Source organism: Gymnoscopelus braueri (assembly GCF_963280865.1).
Source record: "Gymnoscopelus braueri genome assembly, chromosome: 4".
NCBI lineage: Eukaryota > Metazoa > Chordata > Actinopteri > Myctophiformes > Myctophidae > Gymnoscopelus > Gymnoscopelus braueri.
In genome coordinates this window covers 10,797,619-10,814,682 of record NC_137605.1, presented here as the reverse complement: position 1 = coordinate 10,814,682, position 17,064 = coordinate 10,797,619, and positions in this window count along the sequence as shown.

Genomic DNA, 17,064 nt, shown 5'->3' with positions numbered 1-17,064 from the left:
CTTGAGATAGGTGATTCCAGCAGTGAATTCTGCTGCTCGGTTATTCTTTGTTGAAGTTATAATTGTGTTTCAACTTATTTTAAAGTGTATTTTGATTCGAAAAGTGTTTTTTTGTTTAGTTTTTGGTCTATTTGGGTGTGCCCCTACCAACTATTGATGCAAATTGTGTGTGACAGGGTGTGTGATAATTGCAGGCTTGAAATATACCAGACTGTAAGGAAACATGACCAAAATACAATATTTGATGGGCGGTGAAAGACATGCTTGTAAGACTTGTCTAAGGAAGAGCATGATACATTGCCCAGACAATATTTTTCAAATTATAGCAGCTGTGTGCTGCTGTGACTTTGAATCCTGTTACGCTTTCTGAGAACCAGACACTATTATGGAAGAACTGCAGGAACTGTTGTTTCTCAGCACCAACACTGCTTCTTCTAACATTAAAGGTGCACTTCACCCATTTTCAACCGTATCTTCATATAATCTTGCCTCACTACTGTTCATTATTATAAGACGCGCCATTTCTTTTTTTGTATAACTTTATTTAGAGAAGAGCACCATTTCTGTCTACTCACTCAGAGGAGGGCTGGGGACAGTTCAGAAACATGTAAAGCAATATGGCATAATTGATGGGGATTCCAAGCTAATAGAAACTATACAGCCTTTGCCTTCTTGGAAAGTTAGCGTGCTGAATAAAATACATTGTTTTTGCATTAATGGAAAAATTAGATGTTTTTAATCTTGCTGAAATGACCAAACCTGCCTACCGATGATGTCACTGGTAGGCAGGTTTCCGAGTGGGTAGACAGAAATGATGCCACATCATAATGAGCATTAGTGAGGACCAATTATACGAGGATCAGTATATTAATTAAAATCTTGTTTCTGCGCTTTCAAACTGGGATTAATTCTAGTCATTCAAAAATTATAACATTATGTTATGACCAGAAGGGAGCCACTGAAACCCATTGGTGGACAATGTTTATAACAACTTGAATAACATGTTAGCAACACGTTGCTAACCGTAAGGAAGTTGATAAAAAATAAGAATGCCCCAAATCTGCCCCACCCACTTGATGTCATCTGGTCGGTAATATTTTTTTATCTGTGTTGTCGGATCAAACATAAAACATGTCTATTCCTTACTAAGTTGAATAAAGTTTTGAGACATCCACCAGTAGCTACAACCGTTTTTAGAGATACCAAGCCAAAGTGAATTAGTGACCTTACTGTACTTTATGTGGTCAGTGGTGAAACTAAAGGATACTTACTGTACTTTATGTGGTGTGGTCAGTGGTGAAACTAAAGGATACTTACTGTACCGTTGTGGTCAGCAGGAAAAGGTGGGCTTACTGTATACACATACAGTATGTGGTCAGTGGTACAGTAAAAAGTACAATTGAAATACAGTACTTACTGTATGGGTGTGGTCAGTGGTGGAAAGTGTACTTACTGTATAATGGTGTGGTCAGTGTACTTACAGTAAGCACACTGACCAAACAATATCGACTGATGTCCAAAACTGTTAGGATTCAAATTCAAAAATATAAAAAGTAGCAAATCGACAAGCTCCTACTTTTGATACTTTTGTGTGACGCTGTAGTATGATCAAGTAGGGAATTAATTTACGAAAAAACACAAAAAGTTAAAACATGGAGATAAGAGGTTTATGCCTGACAACAATATCCAGTTACAGTATGTGGTACAGACAGTGGTGAATCTAAACTGTACTTACTGTATAATGGTGTGGTCAGTGTACTTACAGTAAGCACACTGACCACACCATATTGCCGCTGTCAGGCAGAAACATTGTATCTCCATATTTCTGGAAATGAATGCCATATTTCCTCATACAACAGCTTTACTGTCCACCAGTGCTATCAAGGGAATAAGAACTCCTTTTTTATTGACATACTTTCATTTTCCATTATGGGCCCAGCCCACCTACAGTAAATGTATTTGTCATCTGATCTGGGCTACAAAAACTATTAAGGTGAATTGCTTGGATATTGCTGATGTCGGGCAGAAAGCTTGTATCGCTATATATGAACTTTTTTTTCTGTAAATCCATGCTCGAGCACTGTGAGCATATTTAAATTTATTATGGACTTTCAAATGTGTTTCAAAAATGGTTTCGGGCCGAAATTCTATACTTTGCCCCCACGGCCTGTGTAATTACCAGCTCTCAGGTCTGATTATTTCCCCTTAACGAGAGGAGGAAGGGGGATATCCCAGAGTCCCTGATAACTGGGTATGCTCAACCCCCCCCCCCCTGCGTCCCTGCTCACATTAACAGCCTGCTGTGAAAACGTACCCACACATGCATACATGCAAACACAGAGACCGTTTCCGTATCCGCACTAGACCGGATCAGCCATTACCACAACGCCGGAGCTAGCCACTTCCGCTAGTCCCGTATTTCGGTGTTTGCATTCTTAGTTTTATTATTATCCCAGGCAGGCTGGAACGGCCAAAGGCGAAGGAGTATGTTTTCTCTCCTGTTAACTCTGAGATAGGCAAAGGCTCAATGATGACAGCTGTGTAGACGGCGTTCTCAGCCAGCAGTAGGCCTCGGTGTCAAACAGTCTGACGTTGTTGTAGTACATATGGTCGGACATTCCGAACCACAATCCCCCGAATACAAACATCTTTGTCGGGATGAAAGTGGCAGACGCACCAGGTGCAGGTGGTGGGTACCTCTGGTGTTAATTAAAGACCAGACCATTGTGGTGGTGTCCAACTTGTAGATGTCATTAGTGTATCTAGTCAGCTGGGTGCCTCCTCCATGGATATAGTACATGATGTTCTAAGACACAGGCTGAGTGGTTGCACCTCGCCTCTGGAACAGGCCCAGAAATCCTGGGCTTGAACCATATGTGGATATCAACATTTAAGATTGGAACCGGAACATTTTATCTGATAAATGTGTTCTCTCTCCTGATTGGGTGAAATTGGCAACCCACCTGAACATTTATTTTCTGTTAACTAAAGAGCTGGCTAGACAGGGAGACCCCTGTTACTGAACAAACACAGCAATGATTACTATGACAATAGTGGCTTTAACTTTTTGACCAAAAAAAACGTAACTTCAAAACAAGAAAATCGCTTACACCTGTAAGTGGAGACAGCTCACTGTACTAGCTCTCCTCTTTTGTACTAACATCTATCAGTTCCCCCGGAGCATGTCATACTTCTCCAATCTGCCACATCGCTGGAAAGTCACGCACCCCCCCCCCCCAGCCCTCTGTTCCCCTGAATCTGACACATTCCATCTGGCTATACCCTCACAGGAACTTTCCCGGTGCTGCACATCGCTGCGCGTTGTCTTTGCCACATGTCAGCCTGTTCAACACCTCTGTGTAAAAGCTGTTCACGTCAACCTAACGAGTCTCACAAGTCTAACTGTGAGACTTTGTCCCTGACGACGCATCTGTATCGTCGCCGTCGGGCAGAAACCTTGTAACTACGTATTTCGACCTTTTATCTAAATCAGTGTCCTACGTTGTCGTACAAGAATGTCATGCATAAGCAGCAAAAAACATAGCAAATAGATTTACTATTTGCTATTTAAGTGTAATTGTGACTTTGTCAACAACTGACAACGCATTCATGTGGTAAACTGTGTGTCTGTGTGTGTATGTGTATGTGTATGTGTATGTGTGTGTGTGTGTGTGTGTGTGTGTGTGTGTGTGTGTGTGTGTGTGTGTGTATGCGTGTGTGTGCGCATGTGTGCGTGTACAGGTTTTGAGGCACTTTTGAGGTCCAAAAAGTGACCAAACATGAAGAAACAGCTTTCTAGTAAGGCATTTAAGCCTCAAGTAAGGTCCAAAATGACGGACCCCACCACCATGGAGATCAAGGTTCGATTGCCTCAAGGCTTAGGCCAGGCGCTTCAACAAACACAGCCCGCCGTGGTGGCGGGTGGGTGGCACCGCAACGACAAGAGAGAAATGACACAAAGCAAAACCAGGTGACATGGAAACACTGCAGCAGTCAACCGTGATGCCATGCTGGATCAATATGAAAATGTATTTTGTTACGGACTCCATTCAACACCCCCGAGGCAAACACTCCAGTCAATGAGTGTGTCAGGAACAGTCACCCATACGAGGTCAGGGACTGCATGCAATGAACAATAAGACGATTCATCATATTCACTCTCATCATCAAGGGAGAGGCTCCCCAGATGGAGTGAGCTGTGAGTGAATGACACCAACAGATGCTCAAACATCTGCTTGATCCTGGTTGGCAGTTACTGAGGCGAGATGCACAGCCAAGCGGGCACGCTCCTTTCCCCCCTGTATGTGTGTGCAGGATGATGTATTTGAACAACCCTGTACATGATCCACACACATTATAAACAGTTAGCTTTACTCCTGCACCACCCAGATGTGAATAATATCTAATGCGCCAGGATTACCTTGCTACTCTTTCTTGTTCTGCTTCAGGCAGTATGATTGTAAAGTGTATACGTCGGTATACTTTTATTAATATTTTGTTTGAGGATAACATACTGTGATGTTACTCTTCTGTACTTCTATGCCCTGTATCTGTAACTTTTTACTGCTGTACTAACTCTGGCACCTGAATTTCCCCCGTGTGATCAATAAAGGTATCTATAGACCTGCGTAGTTGCCGATACCAATATCAGCTTTTTAGGTAGTTAACAGAGGCATTTCATTGTACAACCAAAGTGATGGGCTGAAATTCCTGCTCTGGACCCTTACGGGTCTGTAACAGGTCTGTCTGTACCTGTAACCTTATGTTACCTTACTAAGAGTGTAAGAATGGAACCAAACAGACCCTCACAGGTCCGTTTGGTTCTTTTAGTACCCGCAACGAGCGGTGCTTGAAATTGCCAGGATGAAGTGACTGAGGGCGGGGGCAGTTGAAAATGGCGAAGGCGCACATAATTGTTATATAGTAAACACTATGCTATCAGTTTGTTTGTTGTTAAGCCATACATCTGAGTATTCTCATTGATTTAAATAACCTTACATTATACAGAACCATACAGGACACCAAATCTAACCAAGGTGACTGCAAAAACTTCAATCAACATGTAATAAAAACAATAGCCAACAGCATCAGGGTTAATCCTATCAAATTAATCATCAACTAAACAGAAGAACATTTTAACAACTCATCTGCCTTCGTTTCACTTCTCCTGAGGATGAGTTCTGAACAGACCATCTGCTGTGTAGCGTCAAAGAACTGTATCTTAACTGCTCTGCTGCCTCTGGCGACTGGATTTCCCCCATGGGATCAATAAAGGCTTCATCTTATATCGTATCACCACTGGTAACAGTACCAGTGTGATCCTTTTCTGTTAAGGGTGACATAGCCTCGATCTCCAGGCTTTTATTTTCCCTCGCGTTTTGCTCAAAAATAAAGCCTGGACCAAGCTGTTGAAATTTCTGGCATAGGAAGTGGGAGTCAACCTTTCATTTCCCCCAACCAACCAGAGTGCAGTGGGGAAAGGAGGAGGGGCGCGGAGCGGGGCAGGGAGGGCGCACAGATCGGTGAACCAATAGGAGTCCACGGATGTTTTCTCCGGAGATTTTGAATCCACCCCTCTAGAGCAGATATCAGAGTGGCTGGGGCAGGCTAAGGGTGATATAACGATCACGTAATCGTTACGTCATCTCCTTGTCTATATTAACTCTACCTGGGCTCCTTTCCTCTTTGTTTGGTTATCAATTGTATCATCTTGATAATCTCTTAACTTTCTTGTAAGCTTAATTGTGTAGTTCTTTACAATTACATTGGTTATTATTACTTGACAGTCCTTTTCCGAACCATCACACCTGAGAATAATTCTCGGGACTTCCCTTGTGCAAACTGTGACCTTTGTCGTCTGCCGACTCCACCCCTGACATTTTCAGTGGTGTTCTGTTTTCCTGTTCCGAGCTCCTTGATTCCTGTTACTTTGTCTTAGGGTTCTTCAGTAAGGAGTTCCCACTAACTGCCATTGCGACAGCTAGCGTGCACCATAGGACCAGACGGAGCGAGTGCATTTACCGGCAGAGGCATCTGTTGATCGAATCTCCAAGACTCAACTCTTGGATAGATTTATTCAAGACTACATCTTCAAGACTACATCTTCCAAGACCTTTGACCAATTCCAAGCTCTGCAGGAGAGAGTTCAGCACCTTCAGTACCAACCAGGGTACAGGCCCTTTCCACCTACTTTATTCCAGCCTCTGCTACTAGGTTACCTGAACCACCTTTCCAACTACCCGGGTTGGACTTTTCGGTTTAAGGTCTGATCGGACACCACTGCGGGTCTTAGCTTAGACAACCAGTCAAGCCTTATTAAGGAGTCTTTTTCAGAATGGCGTGCTGGACGGTGCATGTGAAAGGACCAACTACACGTCACTGTGCTGCTGTGACGGTGGGGCAGAAGGTGTACTCCTTCGGAGGCGTCAGTCGTAGGCATCGGATGGATGCCCACGTCTTAAGCAGGTATCAGTTGGGTGTCTATGTCTTCAACACTGCGTCTCTGCGCTGGAACAAGCTGACCCTAGAGACACCTGGAGGAGAACCTCATCTTGGCGGCCCCTGCGTGCGTTTTGGCTATACAGCTGTGCTTATAGAAGATATTGTGTACATCTGGGGAGGGTGTCCATTCTTAATGCTCTACTCCATTCTTAATGCTCCATGCATTTATACATTTAATGTCGACACCAACAGGTGGTCTCCTGTTCCAATTCATGGAACCGTTCCAGAGGGGAGGATTTTCCACTCAGCCTGTGTCTTGGAGAAGGTCATGTATATCTATGGAGGAAAGAAATTCTGGAGCCTGGCTACTATCTATAAAGACATATACAAGCTGGACACCACCACAATGGTCTGGGCTTTAATTAACATCAGAGGCACTCTACAGCCACCTACATCATGTAATCACTCTACCACCTTCATTGGGAAACAAATGTTTGCGTTTGGGGGCTGGGGGGATCAGGCGGCCATGTTCAACAACATCAGAGTGTTTGACACAGAGACCAATTGCTGGCTGAGAACACCTTCTGCACAGCTTCTTCCAGCAGGACGCGTGGGACATTCAGCCTTTACCTACAAAGGGGAGCTGTACATATTTGGTGGCGAGAGATTTTTACGGACCTTCAATGATCTGTGGAAATTCAATCCAGAGACCTTCTCCTGGAAGACAGTTGAGCCCAAGGGCAAAGGCCCATGTTGTACGACTTGGATGTGCTGTTGCGTGGTGGCAGATAGTGTCATCCTCTTTGGACCCAAACACCTGTACATCTTAGACTTGCGTCCTACTCTGAAGACATTATGCAAGCTAGCAGTTATTCAGTATGGTCATTTGCAGTCAGGACTCCCACACAACATCAAGGTGGAACTGACAGCCATTTCTACCATCAGTACACGTCGGCTATTTTCACCACTTTTGAAAGTTGTGAATTTTCTTTCTAAAATGACATGCTGGGGTAAACAGCAACCAAGAACATTTACATAACTCATGCACTGCCAAGGACGACTTTAACGAATGTTTTTCCAAAAGGCCCAGCCTGCCATGGACGATTTTGACGACTTTTTGTTGTTGGTGTTTCCACTAGATGGCGCTATTCCGCAACCTATGAGCCACCATTTCAGGCTCAGACACAGAGAGACCTAGGAGATCACGTGATCACAAGATGTACCACTCCATCCACTTCCTGGTTAGCGTATTTGGGGAAACGGCTGTATCTTGCTTTCCTTTTTCCCCCTGCATTTTTGACGAGACATGCTATTTTCAACGGTCTATAACAAGCCAATCTGGGAACCCAGAACCAAATGAGAAGGAAAAACAGCGCCCTCTGCTGTTTGTACTATCTCACTTGGCTCTGGGACAATGACGACGTAGCACCCGTGCGCAAGGAAACCGGGGTTTTGGTCTGCGTTCAGCGTTTCACTTCCGGTGGTGCGACTATGTTTTCATTCCCACTAACAATATTTCTACACGGAACACTAACACCACTTCTCCCAGAGAACATGGATTGTTTTGGTTATAAGCCCACTTGTTTCTATGATGAAAGAGCAAGTTAAAATGTGAATATCTTTTCGTGGTTTTGTCTGCTCCGCGGACGCTATTGTTAAATTAGTTTTGGTTGGTTTTGAGTGGGGAAGGATCGGCGGACACGTAAATCCCGCCCACTACATTTGATTGGGTAAAGCCTGCTTCCTGATCTGAAGGCACGCCCACTTGTAGCCCAGTGTGTACACGTTATGACGAACCTTCACGACAGATTCCAACGCAGAGCAGAATCTGTTCTTGAGAGATTAATAACAAGCGAATGGAGGGTCGCGATGACATTTTTTTTTTCTTTGTGGAAGCACAGTGAAAGCCCCCGTGATTTTCAACCATCAGGGGATCGATCATACTGGAGATGAATATTCTGTGACTACTTGAAAAGGTAAGAAAATCGAAAAATCGCTGGCACTGGGTGATTTATTTATTCTGGCAGTGAAATTAAGTGCTGCACTTAACACTTAACCTGCCTGAATTATTTCAGATTTTTTGCAGTTTTATGCCAGAGATTTTTCATTGAAAAAAAAAAGTACTCAGGAGCCGAGATACAGAATTTTTAAGTTTTAAGTTAACAAGGAAGTGGATAGGACTCTAGATCTTCGAATAATCAAATCTCCTTGGTCTTTGGGTCAAAAAAAAAATGTTTAAAAAAAGTTAAGTAGATGTTTTGCGTACTTCCCTTGAGTTGCTTCACTCTACATTTCGGTTGTGAATGCATTCCCCATATGTGTCCCGTTTATGCTCATATATGGAGATATCTGTATTTTACAGAACCATGTAGCAAAGAAAGCATTTAAAGTCATATCGCAAGGGGTCTTCAACGTTTTTCAGTCAAAGGACCCATTAGCTGAGAGAGGATGAAGCAGGGACCCCCCACTACATATTGTATAAAATTGTGTTTCAGATTGAACTTCTTCATAGATTTCATAGATAGCCCACATGTGTCACTGTACCCGTGCTGTTTGTATTTCTGTCTAATGAAGTATTCTATCAAAAAAGCTTCATGGATTTATTTAAATGTATGTGTATTTTCATACATTTAACCACTTAAACACTCATAAACCTGACCTTTGGCTCTGTACTTGGTCTGCTCCTTTTTCCCCCCGACTTCACAGAATCTCCACCAAAAGCAAAAAATAAATGCATTATGTGGAATGGTTACTGTGAAAAATATATCACTTCAAGATTATATCAAAAATACCTTTTGTTACACAGTATTACTTTATAACTATATTGTCAGATCCAAGCTAGACAAACTATGTTGATCTGACATTGACTGTCTTGCAAGCTCCCCTGTGCCCTGTAGGGGTCACTGACATGCACGGGCCAAAGTTGCTACGAAAATTGATCATATTTCAGTCAATAAGTGGCCTGCTGACACACATCCTGCAGAGAAAAAGTCCTGTCACCCAGCGGTGGCTTCTATTGATGCTGGGTGTAGCAGACAGAGTGTGTCACATGGGTACAGAGGACAGGCAGGGCACCAGGTTCACGCTGGCACCAGGAGGAGACTGGATATTGACAGGCAGATCAAACAAACAGTGTTTTTTTCCACTCAAGTAATGTACTTTTGAGGTACACTTACTTTACTTCAGTCTTTCCAAAAATCATTATGAAGTAATACAGCCACGCTGTCACAAAAACCACAACACATCAGCCTTCAATTCTAGGGCCAGAAACAATCACAGAGAATTTTACATTGCTACCAAGTCGTTGGTCACAATATCACAGCAATACAGCAGCAGCTTAAATCACATTAGCACACACACACAGCAGAAACCACAAGCAGCAGCAGCAGCAAAGGGGAACAAAAGCAAAAAAAACAGCAACAAACTCTCGCGAGATTTGGGAAGATATCTGAAGTGTCCATCTGCAGTTTGACGCACGAGACATAGAGGGCTCTGTCCCTTATTATATTCTTATTATTATATTAGATTTTAACTCTATGATGCTCTAAAAACTGATAAACTGAGATTCTGAATATAGTACGTGAACTCATTATTATCATCCATTATTAACTGTCTTGGTTGATGGGGTAGGATTTGGGAATCATGACATTTTGCTAAACATTCATGCTAAACACACTATAGTGGTAAACTATATACCTTATAAATAAAAGGCCTGTTACAATGTTGAGCACATCTAGCGTAAAACTGAACAATACATGTGTGTTTGTGGGGGGAATTTTATGGGTTTCATATAACAGTAACAGTCAAACATATAAAGCATTTATTTTCTTTAATGAAGAAAATACACAAATGCACATCCACATGACGTTGTCAGGGAGAGGGGAGGGGGAGGGTGGAGGGATGGTCGGGGGAGAAGCAAACCACGCCTACTTAGGAGACCATTTGTAGGATTTGTGTACTACTTCGCCTCTAGTGGCTCCAATGGAGATTGTGTATCTTTCTATATTAACAATCTTTGGTGTGAATATGGTCTATTATAGCTGTTACTGGTACCTCACTTCCTGGAACTTATCAACCAGCTATCATATCCTGGAACTTTTACTACATATGCTGCTTTTCCCCCACAACGCCCCCTATAGAATGAACCCTGACAAAGAATGAATGGATGTGTTCATCAAAACAAAACAACACACTTGTTTTACGTACACTACATTTAGGTGTACCGTGTTAAAGGTAGGGTACGTGATATTTTTTGAACAAAACGTTTATTGTTAAAAGGTTAAAGCTCTATATTCTGATAGTAATCAATCCTATATAGTGTTTGTTCAGTAACAGATGTCTCCCCGTCTTTCCAGTTCTTTAATGAATAGAAAATACATTTTCAGGTGGGTTGCCAATTTCAAACAATCAGGAGAGTGTACCCATTTATCAGCTACGGGGAGACCCCTGTTACTGAACAAACACTCTATAGCAATGATTGCTATCACAATATAGAACTTTAACCTTTTAACAAAAAACATTTAGTTTTAACCAAAACATATCACTTACCTTATCTTTAAGTAAGAAAAATAAATCTGAGTACTTCTTCCACCAGTGCTATTGAGCGAGGGGACATGCTGGGTGTGTTAGACAGGCAGGTCACCAGGTTCACGTGGCATCAGGAGACTGCTTATCGACAGACAGGCAGATCAAACAAAGCAGTGTGACAAAAAAACACTCTTCATCCATGTGAGAACAGATCAATGATGCTCTCTGGAGGCAGCTGTATGAGCTGACAAAATGTATAATTAATATTACTAGTCCATACCCGTCGGGGGATATGAGCACCACGCGCGCGTCATGGTCCGCTTGTTTCACGGATTTGACAACACCGGTGCTTGTTTGATGCACATGATTTGGCAACCCTGGAGCCAGCAAACACAAACCCTAATAAACAGCTGACATTTGGGGAAAGCGAAAAACTGGCTTCGGTGTTCCGTGCACATGGTAATGGTCAATAGACCAGCACGGGAACTACAAATTTCATGCCCACTTTTGAGACAGCGCCTCCAGTCGAGGTCTGTTAGAACGATGAACTGCAGCTGCCAATGCATTCCCTATGAGAGTTAGCCTACTTTTAAAATTATCCTACATTAACTGGAGACGATATTGATTTAAATAAAAATATGTTTCCAAATGTATGGAGTGTCTTTGTCAACATATCTTCTTGTTTTCTTAATAGTGGCATAATTTGCCACTTGAATGGATTACCCATAATGTTAACACAGCAGAGGGTAGACGGCAGACAGACACAGTAGTCGCATTTCAGTGACATCACTGTCTTTACGAGTGCCGAGCGTCCACTCTGAAGTGGGGAATTCTCACTTGTTCATATTTCTATATTTTGAACATCTCATAGGCTTATATTAATTTTCTACCCACCACGGAGCTCTGACGGTACATGACTAATTAAAACATGTGGGTTTACCGTTGTTGTATTAACTTGCCTGAAAGTAAGTTGGGGAAATAACCCAACTAAATGGAGGAGTGACATATCCCGACATTTTCAACTACTTAGTGAATACTCCAGGTTAGTATTAATATACAAATAGTCTTGCAAGATGCTGTTTGGATAATTGTCCAAAATAAATAGCCTATAAAAATGATACATGAGACACAAACATATCTGGGTATTGAAAACCTCAAGGGATGCGTCTGTGACGTATACCAACGTAGAGATTTCAGATGCTAGAACTTTTGAGACACTGATGGAGAATATTATAGTATATTGTGGGTTCATAGAGATTGCATTGAGAGCTGCAGTTCATCGTTCAAACGGACCTCGAGTAGCGGCGCTGTCTCAAAAGTGGGCGTGAATTTGTAGGCGCCCGTGTCAGCCCGTGTGTGTCTATGGCTGTGTGCAAATGCAGATCAATAGACCACCGAAGTCTGACGTCATTTACACATCCTTTGTTTGTCTACCTGGTTCGCAGTTTTCCACCCCCGTTCTGAATCCCATAGACGTATTTAATATCGCGTCAAATAAGAACTGTGTTCCAAAAATAAACAAATGACCCCGGCGGTTTGACTCTTATGGATATGAAGCATCAACTGACGGTGAGAAAACGCTAATGTTACTTCCGCCGAATTAGTTACATTTTCGCCAGAAACAGACTGTATCAAATATAAGTGACTGACTATCATAAACGATACAGAACCTCCTCCCTGACAATAACGCCGGGACAGTGTGTTTATTTTTGGACCACAATTCTTATATGAGACGATTCTAAGATGACCCAATGTTATTCTCCATAGAGAAATTACTTCCGCAAACCTGGGGATGAACGAATGACGTCAGGACTTCGGTAGTCTATTGCTCCAGCCACTGAGGAGAACCGGGCAGAACAGATTTTGGGCACAGACAGAGCTACAGACGCGCAGAGCTTTGTAGAATTATAGGATGATGATAACACATACCTACCGCTGCATGAGCTGACAAAATGTATAATTAATATTCTACATCTACCTAAATGGTAAATAGTACATTTATATAGCGCCTTTATCCAAGGCACTTTACAATGATTTGTGCATTACATTCACACACACATTCATACACCAATGGCAGAGGAAACACAATGCAAGGCACCAACCTGTTCATCGGGAGCAATTAGGGGTTGAGCGTCTTGCTCAAGGACACTTCGACACTAACTCTGGGGGAGCCCGGTATCGAACCGGGAACTTTCCGGTTCCCAACCAGTTGCTCTACCTCCTGATCCACTGCCGCCGCTGTATGAGTGTTATAATTATTATTACTCGCCCATACCCGTCCGGTAGTGATGTGCGGGTCGGGTTTTTTCATGACCCGCCCCGCCCCAACCCGCCACGGAACCCGACCCGCCTCAACCCGCCCCGCGAACCCATATATAAATCTATGGCTCAACCCGCCCCGCGACCCGTGGTGGGAACATATATATATATTATATAGCGCTCTTTTAAGTACCCAAAGTCGCTTTAAATGTCTACAGTAGCACAACATTGTCATGGGCTAAATAAACAAGCATGTTGTTCAAAATATGGCTTCTTTTTTTTTTTTGCGTGTGAGAGCGCTGACCCGCTCACCCGCAGCGCGCATAATTGCCTCTGAAATCCTGACTCGACCACCCGCGCCGCGGGTTGACCCGCGCCGCGGGTTGACCCGCGGGACAACCCGCGGGTTACGGGTCGGCCCGCTCATCACTACCGTCCGGGGATATGAGCACCAGCAAAGTATGAGCAGTTTGGGTTATGCGCTGTGCACAGACAGTATATCAGGAATGGAAAGTGACTTTGTACTTGGTACCTGCAACAGTTCCAACACACACGTGCGTCCCGTCGCAGGCCTTTTACTAATACAGCCTGCCTGCTTGCTCAGGGGATAAATTGAATCTTGACCTTCAGGTCAAAATTCATGTCAGATCCTGTGTCTCGGTGAGACATGACCTTTGACACAATCTAAATGTCTCAATAGAAGAGCAGGGAGACTAAATACAACCACCCCAATTGTATAAGTTATATTGTACTAACATACTCTACCATACAGATTGGACAAAATGTATATGTATTCATAAAAAAAACTTACATAGTGAGGCTTTAAGTAAAAAAAAAAACTAAACAAATCGGAGTACTTCTTACACATAAAAGGATGAAAAAATAAAAATAAAAATACTAAAACAAATATGCATACAAGTGCTTTAGACTTGTTCTTTGCATTTGCATATAGAGATATTTCTCACATTCTGTCAGAAGTGTGTAAATAAATAAACAACATTCACAGCCCTGGCTGGCCTTCAACGCTCATTAAAATGCAAATAAATTTTAAAAACGTTGTGTTATTGCTCATGTGTGTACAATGAAATGTACACACATTTCATTCTAGTTGCTGTATACCAGTGGTTCTCAAACTTGTTTTCATGTCAAGGACCCCAAATGTACAGTAGATATATGTATTTGGCTGCGGACCCCAATCTGAAAATATGTGGTGCCAGGGACCCCCCAAAAAAAAAGATTTGCTTTCACAATTCAAAAATAGCCGATCTACAAGCTCACAATACGTCATGAGATGTTTTCTTACATTCTGTCAGAAGTGTGTAAACAACTTTCATACACCTGGCCTTCAGCGCAGCAGCGCTCATTAGAATGCAAATTAATAAAAAAAAACTTTGTGTTATTGCTCTCCTCCCAATCTTCACCTGGGGTTTCTCCACAATGTTCTTTTTCTCTCCCCTAATACATCTTTAGCTCAGCCAACTGTGGCGGATTTCACCTTATCGGCTGGGAACCAACAAAGGCTCAACGTGAAATGTGGAATTCAGTGCATGAAAGAAAACCTTGAGGGTTCGCACATTTGAATAATAGCTTTCTTCTGCCGGACCTCCGAGGAAATATTTTTGCAGCCGACATTAACAAGAGAGAACCCTCTGGGCTGATGGATCCCTGCATACATGAAGAGACAGCGGTCTGGACAAATAAAGGAGAAGGAGAGTCTGGAACCAGTGCTACAACATTTTGTGAGAGAAACAAGCAACCAAAAACAAGTCCAAAGGAAGCGCCCCCATAACATTTGTGTTGTTTTCTTTTTACTATTCCACTTAATTAAACTGGCCTGGCTGGTTTTCCTAAATCCTTTACCCACTTAGTCAGAAATGTAAACACAAGATTAAATCTTCCAAGTAGCCTACATTCTCATAACCGACAACACAGACTGTGCATGGCTCGGTCCTCCCCCTTTAGATCAGTTAGTTCTCGAACCTTTTCGTGCCAAGGACCCTCAAATGTATATTTATTTGGCCGTGGACCCCCATCTGAAAAGGTTTTGTCTTTTGTGCCAGGGACCCCTAGAAGAGAAGATTTGTGTTAAAAAAAACATTTTCGATATTTTTCTATAATATTTTCCAAAATAGCAGATGTACAAGCTTGTAGATCTGCTATTTTTGAATAGTCAACATATAAATGGTGGTTAAAATTATTATGATGCTATGTTAACTACTTCTGGAACCCCCCACAAGGACCCCACTTTGAGAACCATTGCTTTAGATCATTGTGCGAGTGCCGGAACTTATAACCCATAGCCTGAGGGAACGGCTGTCGGCTGACAGATCTAGTCAAGGTGAACGACCAATTCAGGGAGTGACAACGCATTCTATATCAGCTCTCTTATCCTTGATATATTACAATTAGTACAATTTTTAAGTGCTTTTACTTTACTGGTGTATTTCCAATTGTTAGTACTTACTTCCAGGCCTACTCCACTACATCTCAGAGGCAAATATTATACTTTTACTCCACTACGATTATTTTAAAACTTCAGTTACTAGTTACTTTGTAGATTTAGATTATTATTACAAAACATACATTACCCACTTCAGCCCTATATACATTTTGGCCATTGCATCGCGACGCATTGTGAGCTTGTAGAAGCTTGTAGAAGGTTTTTGAACTGGTACATTCTGCGTTTTGGTACTTTTGTACATTTTGATACCAATACTTGTACACCAGACTTTTACGTGTAACAGAGTATTTCTATACTTTTACTTAAGTAAAACATTTGAGTACTTTTTCCACCACTGCCGACTAGTCCATGACTGAACCAAGATTTCTGGCATGCATTGTGTTTTCCCTTTTTTCTCTCTCGATTGAAGCCGAGTGCTGACTTTCAATCATTCTCCCTTTTCTCCAAAAACAATTCATTCAGTTTGGTCTTTGAACAAACTTCTGGCACATTCAATCATGGATGTGTTCAATACACTTGAGCTGCTACGGTCTGTCTTGGACCGTGCTGTAGTTCCCTGGCGATATGTTTATGTAAATGTGTGTGTTGTCTGCATAATTATGGTAACATATTTTGCTGCTTTGCATAATCTGAGCCAGTGGGAGCATGTTGCTGTTGAACAGAATGGATCTGCATGTCATTCTAGTCCGTTAAGATGTTGTAATTACCTTGTGCGTAGACGCAAAGCACTCCTTTAAGTAGGATTCAAACCAGTTTAGTACAGAGCCACAAAGAAAGTCCCTCCCAGCTTTATGGTCTCTCTAGGCCAGTGGTTCTCTCTTTTGTGCCAAGGACCCTCAAAATGACATATATTTGGCTGCGGACCCCCATCTGAAAAGGTTTTGTGCCAGGGACCCCCGGAAGAGAAAATTTGTGTTAAAAAAAAAGAAAAATCAAAATGATTCTAGATTTTCCAAACATTTTTGAGATTATGAAAAAAGATAATACAAGATAAGATAAGATAAGATGTTTATTTGTCATTGCATGATCAACATACAGCGAAATGTTGTTTGGTACATCCATAACAACAGCATCAGCAACAAAGAGAAAAAAGGATAAATATAAAATATAAAACACTGCTCGAGCAATAAAACCCTCAAGTCTGTTCAATAGGTCAGTCAGTTCAGTCCATAGTCACCTGTCAAAAATTCATAAGTTCATAAGTTCATAAGTTCATGAGTTCATAAGCAGGACATCCATAATGCATATAGTAGGAAAATAAATTAAGATAAGAAAATATATAATATAATACAAGCTTGCAGCGCGGCCAGAAGTGACGCCCTGTGAGCTTGTAGATCTGATATTTTTGAATAGCCAACACATAAATGGATGTTATG